The following is a 16838-nucleotide window of genomic DNA, read 5'->3' as shown; positions in this document are numbered from 1 at the left end:
TGGTCATGTTTTACGCAGAAACTACCTTCTAAAAGAAGTTATTGAAGGAAAGATAGAGGGGCGGATAGAAGTGACAAGAAGACGAGGAAGAAGACGTAAGAAGATGCTGGATGACCTTGGGGACAGAAGAGGATACTGTCATTTGAAGGAGAAAGCTCTAGATCTCGTTAAGTGGAGGAATTATTTTTTTGGAAGAGACTGTGGACTTGTCGTCTGACAGATTACTGATGATGATGATGATGATGATGATGATGATGTGTATTTCTATCTATTCGTGCTAACTTTGTATTGACCTTTGTGCTGTTAAGTTTGCACGTACGAGTAAATAAACACGAATTGAATTGAATTATGCTCTTGTCTTCGCTGTCGAAGATATTATCTAACGAGCAGTACCACGATCTTCGACACATGAGTTCTATATATATTTAGTTGGTTAAGAATCAGTATCAACAGACAAAGCATTACAATAAGCCCATTATTGTATGATGAGAAACATGTACATCACAAAGAAATGCAGAGAGCCGCTACTGCTGAAGACATCTTCAGCTGAAAAGAATAATTGGAATTTTAAGGAACGATACAAATTGGTCTTCGACTGCTTGAACACTGAGAACGTGGGTTCGAATCCTACTCGAGGCATAAATATCTGGCCCCGTTATGTCTGCATTTTGGTTCTCCTGTGTGGGCAGAGCCTTGCAATAGGCCGATCGTCGGTCAAAGATATCCTACCAAGTGTGTAAAGTGTTCATAATATCGGAAAGTAATTCTGAAGTGGAAGATGGCAAAGGGTCTAATCCGTAAAGGGCGCAGAAGAAGATGCTAAGACGAAGAGTACTCGTGTGGGTCAGAGTATCACACAGACACGTCCTCAGCGATAGCAGATACGCCCTTCATACTGCTCAAATTACAACCACGGGAACTTGTAGTCCATTACATGAAGCGTTCTCGGTTCCAAGGGGAATCACCCTTCATAGCCGTTAGAGAAATTACTGAGCACATGAACTGTTGGCATGTCGTTGAGTGGGTGGGGAAGTCACACAAGTTTAGAAAGCTTTAATTAAAGTTTACAAGTACCAATTTTCATTTACTCTGCCCTGGTAAAAGATTCATGTATATTCTAAAAGCAACAAGCGTTCAACCGTTCTTCAAAATCCTTCACATTTTCCTCAGCCACCCAGCACGATTGTTTGAATATCTCAGCAAATGGAACAAAACTGTCCCCCATTTTCGATACATATGATTTGCTATTTCCACCTGAGGTAAGACGTCCGAAATATCGTTACTGGATTGTACCCAGCAAGCTGTTATAGCAATAACGCTCTTGCATTGTTTAACTTTATTCATTCTGTTATTTGTCTTCTGTAGATGGTAATTAATTGACTGAAATATGTAAATGCATTATATATTTACAAATACACTTTTGGGTCACACTAGACAGCATAACCAAATCATTCTCTACTATCGAATTGCATTCATATGGGGTCAAGTTCAAATCTTAGCCATGCTATATTGTTCCCAAGCATGCTTGGAGCTTTATCTCCACTCCCCCAATACGTTTCAATGGCGAGATGCTTTGCTATAGGGACAAATTTAAAGCATGGCAGTTTTGGGAGGAATTCTCCTAGAAACGAAGTCAATCAGGGTGCGCAGAAATACAAGAAAGTAAGAGAGAGGAAAAAAGACGAAACAGTTCCTTCTCCCTCTGCTTCTTTTGATTGCGAGTTTGGACGCGGAAGGGAAGGGGAGAGGGAGGTTGGAAGCCTATCGCATGACAGATGAGGAAGCTGCTAGTGGTACGGGGAGAACGGAAGCATCATCCATCTTAGTTGCAATGCATCATGGGATGTGAATGGTGGAGGGTAGATGCAGGCAGGATAGAAAAGGACGAAGTATAAAAAGTGACGGAAGTCCGATCTTATCCGGAGATCCCTTTCCAACATCCGACCATAGTGTTTCTTCTTTTGCTATATCCATCCACCCTTGTTACTTTTTTCTTCTTTTTTTTTTGTTCTCCCTTATCTCATCTTAGCTTCATTCCTATTTTCTGTACTTTCATTATCTTCTATTGTATTCTTTTATCCATTCCGTTTTCCTGGTCTCGTTTACTTTTTCTTTTCTTCATCTATTCCGAATATCCTTCATTTCTTTCCTAACGACTTCTCACTTAACTTCGCTTTAGGTGGTGCTGTTGAAAGAAAATTCATGTCTGTGTATGTATGTCTCTCCTATTTCCTTAAATATTTATCCGATTTTTAACCAGATATGACAAAATACAAAGCACGAACGGAAAATACGCCCCTTCTAATTTGTCACATGACCTGCTATAGCTCTTTAGCTTCGGATTGGTGGTGTTCAGCGGAAACGTACAGGCCGCAATTTTACGGTAATCAGTTCTTCTTAGCATTGCAGAAATTTAACAAAAGAAATGAATAGAAGAATTTAAAAGGGAAATTCAATACAGCCAAAAGTAATTCGAATTTTACAGTTTGATGATAGTAGATGTATATCCCTAAATTATATTAAAAATTCTTTTCCTTTATCCAATAAAATATACTGCTCTATGTTCTGTGAACCCCACTAAGTGGACTGCTGCATTCTGAGGGAAATACAGACCTTTAAATCAACTGGTACATTTAGTTACCACTGCCCTGTGAAACATTGTATTAAACAGTAATCTAGTTCCGTAGTCATGGGGGTTGAAACAAACTCTGAAACTGATGGTGAAGTCATCAGACGAGTAGATCTGAGAAGGCTCACAGAACAAGTGGAAATAAAACAACGGTTCTTTACTGACAGAAGGGATACTAAATTGAATATAATTTTACAAATAAAATGTTATCCAGAGAAACTCTTTTATGGTTCTAATTCTAGTTTAAGTTTTAATTTATGGTAAGATAATCCACAACATACGAAATTTCGAGAGTAGCTTCGACTTTTTTCATTTTCTGATCCTGTGGGTTGACATAAAACAATTTCACAGTGTGACGACATTCCCAGAAACACGTAAGCATACAGATATACAAAAACACTAAAAAACTGTCGCCCGGACACCAACATAAACAGGAGACATAGAGAAAATTATACACGATTTTTATTTTGGTTCTAGCCGACCGAGCCCAATGGTCGGAAAGTGGAGGGGCCCCCACAACCCCCATGGAAGTGCTGACTAGACGTAAACAAGCGGTGAGCCTTCACACGCATCATAAGCGCACATCCCGCACAGCCCACGTGTAAGGCTCTGCTTCAAACGTGAAACTACCGAAGTAGTATCGATATCTTAAAAAATACATACCATCTAAACTTCTGCTTCTAGACATGTGCTTGACCTACAAAGAACGTACATGAACGGAAATCTGAATTATTGCTTAGTAGCTTATAGAATATTTGTTGGATGACAGTATAAATGTGGTCTAAACTGCATTCGAACTTGAATTCATTGGACTGGAAAATAATAAATCCTGTACAGATATATCTCCAACACTTACGTATATACCACAGTTACCATTTCATTTTCTGTATATTTAATAGGTTTACCTTTCCTTAATCACTGTATCGCGAAAATAAAGACTTGGAAACTATCCTCGGAAGGAAACAAGCACACAACTGGACTACAAGCAAATAGAGAATTGATCATGTATTTACTATACTCTATAGCGTAGTTAGTTGAGACACTGTGCCACAAGCCGGAAGGCCGCAGGTTCGAATCCAGAAGAGGTAATTGGATTTTTTCAGTTTACTTAATCCTTCCAGCCGCACTATGGCCCTGGGGTTGACTCAGCCTCTAACAGAAATGAGTACCAGAAACCTTCCTGGTGGGTAAAGGACGGCTGGCGCGTAAGGCTGACAAATTCACCGCCATCTGTGAGCGGATTCTCTAGAAGATGTGGGAGCCTCGACGTCTCACAACCCTATGGGCCTCCACGGCCTGTTACAGGGATAGCTTTACTTTTTGCAGTGCATTATATTCCAGACAATTGTACTCTTCATAACCTCAGCTGTGAGAATCTTAGATCTGTGCAATTTGAATGTGTTTCCTGTGATTTAATAATAACACAATAATGGAATAAGATGAGTTTAAAAGGAAGAAGACGAAGTGCTCACTTGAATAAAATATTAAGTCGAGTACATGTGATGACCCTCTGTTCTACTATGTTTCCCGCAAAACCATTCAGAAGACTTCGTGCTCTCCATTTCTCCCATCCATACTGTCAGTCTGTCACTCCTACGTCTAAAAAGTTGTTTTTGTGTCTCTTTACTTTCATTTTTTCTGGTGTCGCGAAGGGAGTTGGCGGGGGAGGGGGGTAGGGAGAGACGAATGGAAGTTAACAAATGGCTGCCTTCCTTTGTTGGAATGAAGAGGAAACCGAAAAAAAAATAAGAAAGAAAAGAGTGAAAGACAGACAGAACACAGAAACGAAATAGGAGTGAGGTCATTTGGAAGGACCTCTCCGAGAGAAAGACGAACCCATGGCGACAAACTCCCGGTACTGGACAGGTACGCTGATTCGACCTGAGGAACGTGTAACTTCAGAAATGCAAAGATCTGCAGAGGCGTTCGGGTTTTAAGAAACGTCACCACCTTAAGTACCCCACGATATCCGTGTCTGCCGAGTGGCGGATTCGTTTGGAAATCGTTCTGAGAAGTGCTGCGAATATACACGTAGTTACGGACCTTGTTCGTAATCAAGGATCTACACGTTAAGAGCAAACTTTCTTAACGGATTTATCATATACGGCTATTTCAATTTTGTTCTAGAATATTATATATATCAACTTTCAAAACTATTTAGCCTGTTTTAAATAAAGTGATCTTCGAATATTTAGGAATACCAACATTCATTATCACGTTCACAACAAACCGCCACTGAATCTTAATCTGAGCCAAATAAATCCATATCAAACCCCCAGATCCTCTTTTGCCTCCCATCTACTTGTACTGTTATTCTTCCCGATAAGTATATTCCCTGGGGGGTTTCACACCACGGCTCAGCAATACTGTTCACTTCTCAATGCGTCATGTTTGCTGACCTTATGAAGGTATCTACTGGCTCAGTGTCAGGGCAGCAGTTTCCTCCAAAACGTCGAGAAGTATATTGCCCGATTATTCGGTCTCGCACTCCAGTAAAAAAAACCTGCGCTGTCCCCACTATGAGAACTTAAAATCAAATATTAAGGCTCATGACCGTATTCAAAGAAGCATGGCACGGTCTGTGTCCTCTGCCAGAATAATCAAATATTTATCCTCATAACATAGAGCATGGGTAGCACAGTCTGCATAGCGACTGGCTACGGGCTGGACGGCCGAGGGCCGGAGTTCGAGTTCCAGTAGAGGCAAGACTTTTCTCCACGTCGTCCAGATAGTCTCTGGAGCCTACGCAACCTCCCATGTAATGTGTGCCTGGGGTAAAGCGGCCGGATTGTGAAGCTGAACACTCACCTCCAACTAGTGCCGAGCTCAAGAAAACGTGGATTTATACATCCACTCCCATACACTCCACATACACACTCACGTTGTAGTGTTTAATTAGTTAAGCATAGGGATAACTTTACCTTTACATCCCTACTTCGCGAACATACGTAATTATATGTAAAGAACTCATTAACAGAGAGAAGAAGATGCCCGAAACTAACTTCTGAGCGTCAGCGAAAAGCAAACTAAGCATTTTTTCTAATTTGTTTGCATGTGTGTGTGACGCCAATTCAATTATAATAATCAAGTGAAGTTGGGTGAGGTGGCGAAGCCAGGCAACATGCATTGGAAAGAAGAGCGATTCACGTAGGGTTTTGACTGGAAAGTCTGAATCAAAGAGAACACTTGGAATACATTGACATAGGTAGAACGATATAATTAAAGAGATGCTAGAGAAAATGTTGGTATGTATAGACCGAATTAATCGGGCTAGGGATATGGAAATGTTGAAGGCTTTAGTGAACAAGGTAATGAACTTTCGGGTTTCGTAATATTTTGGGAAATTCTTGAGCAATTTTCTTAGTCTCAGCAGTAGTTGTAAGTGAGTGTTTAAAATTCAAGCTCAGGCCGCTTTACCCCCGAGGATAGATCCCGCGGTGTCCATTATATAGGATGTTGGGTGACCCCGAGGTTCGATCTGGACGACGTGCAAAATTTCTTGACCCTATCAGTATTCGAACTCCCCTCGGTCTTCCAGCCCGCAGCCAGTCGCTATACCAACTGCGCTATCCCTGCTCTTCATAGAGGAACGAGTATAGGATTTGGTGGAAAAGCCAGAAGGAAAGAGACCAATAGGAAGACATAGACGTTGGTGCGTGGATAATATTAAGATGGATATAATGAGTTAGTATGGACTAGGTTGATATAACTCAGGGCAGGGACTATTGGAGGGCTCTTGCGAACACGGCAACGAACCTTCGGATTTCACAAAATGTTGGGAAGTTTTTGAGTAGCTGCGCAACTGGTAGCATCTCAAGAAGGTCTCAGCCCCATGAAAATAGTTAACAGAGGTCTCATATACATATAAACGTATATACATATACATGTATCATGACAAACGATTTTTTCGTATGTCATGATCACAGTAAATAATTTTCTAAAAAAAGCAATTATTTGGGAAGGGCAAACACAATGCCATTTCAGATTCAAATGAATGGCAGATTTTTGTTTTGGCTCAAATTCTATGATGCCCAAATATTTTCGTTCTTCTCTGACATCGAAGAAGCGCAGGCGAGGCGTGTGAATTAGGAAGAAAAGGGAAGACAGAGCGGTTCGTGCTCCAATGCAGTGACCATTCCAGTCATTATCTGTCGTCTCTCCTTTACAAGAAACACCCTCTTTCTCCCCCCCCCCAATGCTCTTTGGTTAACCCACACAAACTTCATGGCGGAAGAGTGGAGGGGCTGGGAACAATAAAAAGGAAAAGAAACGGGAACTGCATTTTGTGGAAACTTTTTTAAAACAATTTCTCGTCCGTTTCTTTTGGGCACAATGCCATATATATTCCTAGACCATATATGTTCGTCGTCCGGGCTCTGCTTAAAATAGACTACGCTGAAATTGCTAATTTCGTATATTATGTAAATTCATACATTTTTACTCCCAACTACGTACAAATTAAATTAATGTTTTATACCATGTATTTTAGAGAACTTCATAAACAATGCAAAGAGTAACAGAATGTTTTATCTTGATGTTAGTGTGATGCCATTAACAAATATTAAATTCATCATCATTGACAAAGCAACCCTCTTCGAGCCATAGATTTCCTTAGAAAATTCTGACAGGTTTGCCCATTCCTGGCTATGCTGCCGTGAATTAGACCATCCGGTTTTAATTTATTTGAATTTCGTAATTTTTTTTTTCAGAGCAGGGTCGCTTGCCCTGCCCCCAAACCCCAAAACTTGTCTGCCTATCGGTATATTGATACTGTCCTTCACCAGCACAGTCATTTTTGGCTTAGAGTCCCGTCGAGATCCGTGGTCAAGATTTTTGTTCCCTCCTAGACCTTTACGTCTTTTAGAAGTTTGGCCTCCTCTTCAACGAGCAGAGGGGTCGGTCTTTCATTGTAGGCGCTATGTATGTTGCCCCGTAGGCATCTCCGCCCCTATCTGACTGCTAAATGATAGCTGTTCCTCGCCAGTGCAGTGTTTCTAGATTATGAGTTGCATAGGACTCACGAATCTGAGAGCCCTCACTCTCCCCAACCTTGAGGACTAGGATCCTGTGTTTATATCTCCTAGTAACAGGGTGGCCCATTTATACCCCCAGGCACTGTGTTCCCTTTTCGTCGCCTCTTCGACTCGCAGGGTTGCAGTGGAGGTATTCGAACCCGCCTCCAGACCGGATTATTCTTTCTTATCATTTAATTCAGATTCTAAGTAGAAAACAAAATGTGATTACTTATCGTTTCTCGAATTCACAGCCATAGTGCAACATCAAGTGGCTGTTTTATGAATTAAAAAAATACATGGTTGCCTAGAGCCAAAATAGCTCTTGCTTGTTGCAGTAAACCCTACACAGTTTCCTAGATATTAGTAAACTGAAGGAGTGAGGGCAAAAGGGGTCAACAAATTTTTGTTACAGAGAGTATCGGTGTCATTGTGTTTATTCTTGTAGCTAGTTGCCTTGAATACAAATAGTATGCCATAAATAATGTTTAGTTCCTCCAAATCATACAACCAATTGTCACAAACGCTACATCCCAGTATTTAAACAAGAAGATATTTTAGCCGATAGATTTTGAGTATTGTATAATATAAAATTCATCCGACAAATTTAAAATGAAATGTTTATAATAGTCTTCTCTGGCTACATGTTGCTTTGGAGAGAAGAGTCGTGTTCATTCAATTACAAAAGAAGTTGTAGTTCCTATGCACAAAACACTGAACATGGTGCCTATGTGGTAACCGGGCTAGTACATAGAAAACACCGCTTCCTCTATTATTGCCTGTTGATTCACTGCTGCAGAAATGTGTTTACCATACAGTTGCCTAGCAACGAGTGCGGCGCGGATCCAGAGAGAACGCCGCTTCCAACACCTCTTCTATTATTGTGTGGCTTCACAAAGTACATGAAACGTTCTTCTGCTGCGTGTGTAAGGGCCAATACCTAGCAACGTCTGTGTCTCTACCTCTGCAGTTGTTGCTTTGAGCAAATTGGTATTATTTCAATGTCAGAACCCTCTTCCAGTTCATAATATGTTCTCTCCTTTGGTTAGTTTTACGTCACTTAACATTTTAAAGTCCTGAGATCAGTATATGTACCACGCGTTTTAACATAATAAAACTCTATATTCTCCATACAGAGTGTTTTTTTTTGTGTTTCGTAAGGTTCTCACAATAAACAGAGATTCTTTTCCCTAAACAGTATTAACCGGGTTTTCCTTGTAGTAGACGTAATGTGTTTCCTGTGAGGTGTGAACAGAATGGTTATGTATTATTTAGAAGAAAGTCAGTCACACGACTCCCAAAGTCATGAAACACTAAAGTATGGCCATGATCACCGCAGGGCTCGGAACCTAGAATGACTGTGCTGGCGAAGATCGGCAGCAATTTACCCTACCGGCGGAGCAGTCTTTAAGATGTTAATGATACCGCGGAAATTGCCGAATTAAACAATGTTTCGATTATGTGAAGTGCAGAGGAAGGTGGAGAACTCGGTAGGGTACTGTTCTGGAGAGGCTGAGGAAAGCCACCAGAATTCTTTGTCAACATAATGAGCCTCGGCTGAATCATGAACCGCAACGTTGCCGCTTGCGCAACATTGCTCATTGCATTTTAAGGCAAAATATCTGGCGTTGCTAAGATACAGGAAATAAGGAAGCATATGTCGAGGCCATGGGGTCCACAATCCTGATTCGCCTTCGGGATATCTCAGGTTCTAATCTTGGCTTTCTGAGACCGACTATCATGTCCGAGGTGTTCGTGGTTTTCTTCAGTCCCTGCTGACATGCCGAAATGGGGTGTCAAATTATGTCACAACTGATTCCTTATTCACATCAGTTCATCACTGATAAATCATCCGATCACGTGTCCTTGTGTAGTCTGTGCCATTGAAACCGTTAAGTAAAGCAAGAATAAATAAATAAAAAAAAATGTGCGTGTTTTATAAGTTAATAATGACGTGTACTTTAAGTTAAATTACGACCTTATGTACAGTATTTGTGGGTCACAACAACTCACGGCTCTCTCTCCGCTCTACCATCTAATTCCATTTGCGTAGCTATCGATATTACTCGCAACATGTTAATATCGAGTCTGTATATAGCCCGATAGGTCTAACTGAAGCGTTCCGCCGTAAACTGCGATCCATCAGCCTACATATCAATCCAAGCGGCGGTTTAAGATAACAGAGAAATGATTTTGCGCTCCAGTGACATGAGACTGCTCCTGTAACATCGCCGACTTTGCAAAGCGCACTCATGTGTGTCGCTGAGCAATGATGACTATGCCAAGTGTTCCCCTAGAATGCCTATTACCAACGTTATTGTTTTCATACCTGCCTAATCCAGGGATCGGCAACGTTTCACTGTAGCATGCCACATTTTATTGAAATAAACTATCCCTGTAACAGACCGTGAAGTCCCATAGGAGTGTGAAACGTCGAAGTTTCCACATTTTCTAGACAATTGGCTCACGGACGTCGGTGAGGATGTAAGCCTTGCGATCCTGCATCCCTTTACCCCCAAGATTGCTGGTACTCATTTCTGTTAGAGTATGAGTCGAGCCCAGGACCATAGTGCGGCCGGAAGGATTAGGTCAATTGAAAAATCCAGTGAACACATCTGGAATCAAAATCACGACCTTCCGGCTTGTAGTATAGTGCTCCCTGCCATATTTTATTACATTTTTAAATTTAATACTCTATTCGTTACAACATTTTTATTCCACATGTATAGCCTACATTGATTGCATTTGTATATTTCCCAATACATATCTCCTGCAGGTAACGGCACAGGCTCATTTATTCAAGCAAAATTACGTACATCTCATTTTCATATCTGTAATTTGCAATTTACAGAGTATTTTCATCTAACCTTTAACTATATGTAAGACTATTGTGAATCAAAGGAAACAATAAAAGGGGGAAAATGTATAGCTTTCCCTGACCTTAACTAATTAAATACTGGGCCTTGAAGACGTATGGGGAAGTGGATGTATAGATCCACATTTTCTTAATCTCGGCACTAGTTTGAGGTGAGTGGTCAGCTTCACACCCGGCTGCTTTACCTCCGGGGAAAACGTCCACGGTACAAATTGGATAGGAGGTTGGGTGAGCCACAGATCCAGTCTGGACAAAGTGGAGAAGTGAAGATTCTTACCCCCACCGGGACTCGAACTCCGACCCCCCGGGCACTCAACTGTAGCCAACCACTATACCGACTGAGTAATCACGGCTTTTAAGGAAAACAGTAAACCAGTGCCCGACGAAATGGAGTAATGAAAAATAGTGAAAACTAAAGTCAGGAGACGAGTTCTCTCCTTGGGATGTAAGGCTGCATAGGAGGATTAAAAGAAACCGAAGTTCCTGAGGAATATGTCTCCTCTATCTCCAGGGCTGAAGATTACAAGTATCACCAGTTCGTGCCTCCATCATGTTGGTATTACTGACTGCAGGAAATTAAAGAGTACACGTATGGAGTGGCCTCCAGTGGCACAATGTTCATGCCGAATGCCCTAAGAATCCCTTTAGCAGTTTTGAAGTTGGAATTTGCCGACCCACAGAGAGTCATGTCTAGCCCTATATCCATTTGTTTCGTACACATCGCGTGAAGAACACATAACGAGATCACATATAAATACGTACATTAGAAGCAGCTGTATGAAGTCTGGATGAGATGCAGTTGGCACACGCTACATGCCAGTAGCACCACCAACTCCCGGAATGGAAACTTAGCACATCTCATTAATTAACCCCGATGCAGTAAAGCTGTAATGTCCGTCTGTTCGTCTGTAGGGCGTAGCGTCATCCGTCCACCCTCACTACCCAACAGTGTCGAGAGGGGACGGGTAGTAACGGAAATTAAAAGTGATAACTCAAGCATTTTGAGCGCTCAAGCAGATAAGTTCCCGCGGCCTGCTCGCTCAATAACATGGCCACCCACTGCCGTCAGCAGGCCCGTTCCACGTCCATTCTGTTCCACTTCGTCGCCGAATTAACTCCACATTGTCTCAAAAACTTCAATAGGAGCCGATCACAGTGGCCACGCGGTCTAAGGCATGAAATGTTTTTGCCCGCTCAAAAGCTGGGATCATGGGTTCGAATCCAACTCGAAACATAAATGTCTATGTGCTCTTATTCTGTGTTTGTGTTGTTCTGTGTGTAGGTAGTGACCTTGGGATGGGCTAATTCCCTGTCCTAGGAGACCTACCAACTGTCTATAAGGTTCATATTAAAAAAAATATATTCCGAGTGGGTACAGGCCACAGAGCCCACTCCGTCAAGGCAGAAGAACAACTTGGAAAGGATTATAAGTTACATGATACCAGGTGGTGACTGATCCTATGCTGCTGTATGGAAGCGAATGCTGGACAATGAGAGGAAGAGACAGAAATTACATATCCCAGAAATGCGATTCCTGAGATCTGCAAAAGGGTGAAAAAATTGGATTAAATTGGGAACAAAGATATGAGGAAAAGAACTGGATCACAGAAGATATAGAAGAGATTGGCTTGATCATGTAGAAAGAAAGGATGAAAGACGAGCACTGAAGAAGGCTGTTTGGTATAGGCGGAAATGAAGAAGAAATCCTGGTAGACCACGCTGAAGGTGGAATCCATAGAAGCCGGAGCAGGTGATCAGTATAATCCTCGAAATGGAGAAGAAGAGAGAACAGCAACTTCTATTGCGTCACACTGGAAAAGGCTACCACATCATACAGTTTTATGTTGTAGTATAGTAACATTGTACCTGCCGGTCACAGTGGCCGCGCGGTCTAAGTCATGAACTGTCTTCGCTCGCTCGGACGCTGGGATCGTGGGTTCGAATTCCAGTCAAGCCATAGATGTCTGTGTGCGTTTATTCTATGTCTGTGCTGTCCTATGTGTAGGTATCAGCCTTGCGGCGAGCTGATCATTCGTCCAAGGAGTTTACCTTCTGTGAGAAATGATTGAGGAACTGAATAAGAGGACTGGGACTTGAATGGGTTGGAAGAGGACTGGATTAGGATTTGAAGGAAATAGGGCTTGTCAGAGATCTGGATTCAGGTTCTTAAGGAAATATTATGTAATGCAGATGACTGCATTCAAGATAGAATCCTGTAGGGGAATCATGTGCAAAGGGTGATGAGCCTCCATGTTTATAAAAGGATGAATTTCTTGACTAAAAGAGCAATTACCTGTTCCCCCCCCCCCAATACTTTTCGTGTAATTATTTACCACCAGACAGTGTAGATATATAATTTAGTGTATTTTAATGTTATCTAGTGCAGCTGACGTAAGAAACGCCTAATTAGTGAACTAGATCAGAACATTGTGTTAGGGTTCAAATATTTAAACTGATTACTACACAGCACAATATTAGTCGGAAAACAGAGTTGCAGCTAATCCTATATAGAATACACAGTAATTGCAAAAGAACTCTCAGATGAATGTTTATTTTTTATAACTGTTTTTTTGGAACAAGTAATATTTAAATATTGTAGAAACTATGTTAGAGGCTCACAGCGGAGCTTGTCTTCTGGGATGTGACACCGCACAGCAAGAAACCAACAAGATACAGACGGCAAGTAGATCCTGCTTCTTGCTACTATCTCGCTTTCCTTATCCTTCCACACTGAAGACGTAGGCAGTACCTACCTCCGAAACTTTTATGGATCTTGTGAAGGTAGTACTTTTCATATTACGAATGTTTTCATGTATTCTTATTTTAATTGTATATGCTGCAGCAATGTTTACTACCATTCAGTCCAGAACCTTCTGTCTTCCCGTCTGCTGTCTAAAAACGTAAAAATTAGAATATACAAAACTATAATTTTACCTGTGGTTCTGTATGGGTGCGGAACTTTGTCTCTGACATTAAGGGAGGACCATAGACTGAGGGTGTTGAAAATATTTGGACCGAAGAAGGGTGAAGTGACAGGAGGCTGGAGAAAACTGCATAATGAGGAACTTCATAACTTGTACTATTCGCCAAATATAATTAGAACGATTAAGTCAAGGAGGATGAGATTGGCTAGGTTTGTAGCACAAATGGGGGAGAAGAGGAATGCATATAGATTATTGATAGGAAAGCCAGAAGGAAAGAGGCCACTAGGAAGACCAAGGCGTATGCGGGTGGACAGTGTTAAAATGGATCTTAGAGATATAGGTTTGGGTAGTATGGACTGGATTGAACTGGGTCAGGACAGGGGCCAGTGGAGGGCTCTTGTGATCACGGTAATGAAACTTCGAGTTCCATAAAGCACTGGGAAGTTTTTGAGCCAATTGAATCCTGTCCATACACATCACATCCTATATCTTTGAGATCCGTTTTAATATTATCTTCGCACCTGCATGTTGGGCTACACATCCATTAAGAACATAGTGATGAAAGAGAAGTTCCAATAATTTTCTGAATCCAAGACTTTCTGTACTTCGTTAATCTTGTTACTTCTTGGTCTATTGTAACTCGCCGGATAGATTTTAATACATAATTAGCATTTATAAATATATTTAATTTTTAATGACAACATCCTTCAACTCTATTTTCCGGCGGTGAGTAGAGCCACGAAGTGAAAAAGCATTTCTATCCAATTTATACATCTCGTGTGATCTTTATTCTGTCCGTTCAAATTAAGAACAGACCACTCTCTCTTCAGATATCAGCAGTAAATTTCAGACAGGGCCGAACAAGACGTAGGCCATCCGCAGCTTATGATTATTTCCGCAATTAATATTCGCTCCCATAAAATGTCATTTCATCACATCACAGCTTGAAAAACACGCAAGAGAATCATATCTTACAGCAGACTCACCCTCCCTCGTTCAAGAAAGGGCGTTTGTGTGTTTAGAAAGTTTCATGCTCCACTCTCAGAATCCTCCCCTCAGTCGCGAAAACTTTTCTCATCAGGACATCATTAATATGAGGGTGTCACTTCTTCTCTCCTCCGTACATAAACAATCATAAGGCAATAACATGGCCACCATCTCCCTTTTACTCACTCCCTAAAATTAACGTCTCTTCTTTCTTCTAAACGTCTTTGAGAAGCATGACTGTCTTGTTTAATCGTAAGCCTGCTCTTTTTGTCTTAATTCTGATGTCAGGGGCACCCGTCGTGACGCCCGAACACACACACACATATTCAAAGGACAATATGCTTCATACAGCTGTCTGGGAAATTTTTAAAAGAATAGTTCCAAAAAAGTTTCATCAACAAGTCATATTTAGCACAAGCAATTAAGACTGTATATTATGTGTGATAGTTAATAAGTGTGAATGTGAGAATGATTTCCTTATTATACAGAAAAATTTAATTAGATTGAAAGGTACACAATCATGTAATATAATATTAATTAATTTATAAAGTTAATTGAAAATTTGTAGGCCTATATCAAATATAAATCAGCTGTCAATGAAGCGAAGTCTATGAAAATGAGATATGAGCCTATGAATTGTAATTAAACACCTTCCATGTAGTCAGTTTTCGTGATCATAATATTTATTATATGTAGACTACGTACTAGACAACAAATAATTCGGATTTCAATTTTCGGCAAGGGCAAGAATTATTATCCTCTCTACATTGTCCATACGGCCTCTATGGGGCTCCCGGAGTCTTCATTTTATTGGATACCAGTACCTCATCCCTGGGAGTTAAGCAGCCAGGGCGTGAATTCAAGCACATATATCCGTGAAGTGACGAAGTTAAGGATGGGTAAAGCAGTACTTGTACTAACCTGTGTGTGTTTATGGTATGCTTCTTCATTAAACATGTGGAAAACTTTAACCTTTTTACTTAACATTTGTAAGTTGAGAAGGATGCATAAAAGGGGATGCAATATTTCAAATTAATATAATTTCTGTCGGTTTCGTTTAGTATACATAATATTTTATATGTGTTTAAGAGAAAGTGAACCAAATTTTTCTTGATTTCCGAGTGGGGTTGTCAATCAAGCCACAACTCTTAAAATGTTCATTTAGTAATACGGTAGAAGATATATATATATGTATACTGGATGTCCCAGGAGGAATGTGCCAAACTTCGGGAGGGTGTTCCTTATGTTAAAGTATGCCGATATAACCCAAAACACCTATGTCCAAAGTTGAACGGTTACGGAGATAATGGCCCGAGAAAAGTGTGGTCTTCTGGCGGGTCCACGCACTGTACCTGTCAGCTGAGAAGACTTATCTATGTTTGTCCTTGAGTGTGGTGATTCATACTAGCCGTAAGATTATGTGCTACCTTCAGGGTACGCTGCGGCCGTGTTGTGAATGGATGGTAAATTAGTTGTGCGGAGTTGCTGAAATGCCTTTTGTGTTTTCACACGTGGAATATTGTGATATGCATTTTGTGCATGGATTTTGCGGTGGCAATGCACGTGCTGCTGTTGAAGAATGCCAATGGATCGACGGATTCCATCTCGAAGTGTATTTACGCGAATTCACCATACATTGCCTGATACTGGTTCTCTTCCGAGTGTTTCTGTGCACTCTGAAAGGGAGGATGTACGAATGAGAAACACACGAGAGAAATTCTTGAGATGGCTCAGAGAAGTCCGCGTCTGTCCACTCGTAGAAAGGCCTCTCGCATCGGCATATCACGTATGCAGGTGTGACGAACTTTACATGATGAAGAGTTGTATCCTTACCATGATCAAAGGGCACAACATCAGGAACAAGGCGACCATGCTCAGCGTATGGATTTCTGCCACTGGATAAAATCTCATCCCGAACTGTTAAGCTTCATTTTATTCAGTGAGGAGGCGTCTTTTACCCTGGACGGTGTAAATCATTTACGAAATGTACGCTCGTGGTCCTATAGTGAGATAATGGTAACGAAATTCCGAAAGAGATTTTCTGTGAATGTATGGTGTGGTGTGCTTGGGAACAGGTTGTTCGGGCCTTTTGTGTTTCACAAAAATTTAACTGGAAACACGTATGAAGCCTTCCTGAGGAGTGAGTTACCATGTTTGTTGGAAGACATTGCAGCTGGCGGAGGACACTTTGAACAATTAGTATAAAGCAGGTACTGTATTTTAGTAGTTATGTAGTCGGCTTATACCAGAATGCGCAGTCAGCCATGTTACGTCAGCCCTTGCCATGCATGTGTCATATATAATGCTTGGAAACCTAAGGACAACTATGACATGTCGTGCGAGTTCTTGTAGTTCAATTTAATCGCTTCATATCACTCACAAGTTAGTTTGATGTTACGTACATTATTAAC

At 41.1% G+C, this 16838-nt stretch overlaps 1 protein-coding gene across 2 annotated transcripts in view; it reads left to right on the top strand.

Moving 5' to 3' along the window:
* Positions 1 to 16838, top strand: part of LOC111861791 (homeotic protein antennapedia) — a 1040626-nt gene that overhangs the window by 810811 nt on the left and 212977 nt on the right. Inside the window, exon 5 of one of the 2 annotated variants that reach the window (XR_002842333.2) lies at positions 3107 to 3366. The exons of the other annotated variant lie outside the window; for it this stretch is intronic. The gene's annotated coding sequence lies outside the window, so the exon portion shown is untranslated. Of the gene's footprint in view, positions 1 to 3106; positions 3367 to 16838 lie in introns of those variants that run through there. 2 annotated transcript variants of the gene reach the window in all.

Source organism: Cryptotermes secundus, unplaced genomic scaffold, assembly GCF_002891405.2.
Source record: "Cryptotermes secundus unplaced genomic scaffold, Csec_1.0 scaffold180, whole genome shotgun sequence".
NCBI classification, from domain to species: Eukaryota; Metazoa; Arthropoda; class Insecta; order Blattodea; family Kalotermitidae; genus Cryptotermes; species Cryptotermes secundus.
The sequence above is the reverse complement of the archived record's forward strand: the minus strand, read 5'-3'. Positions and strand labels throughout refer to the sequence as shown.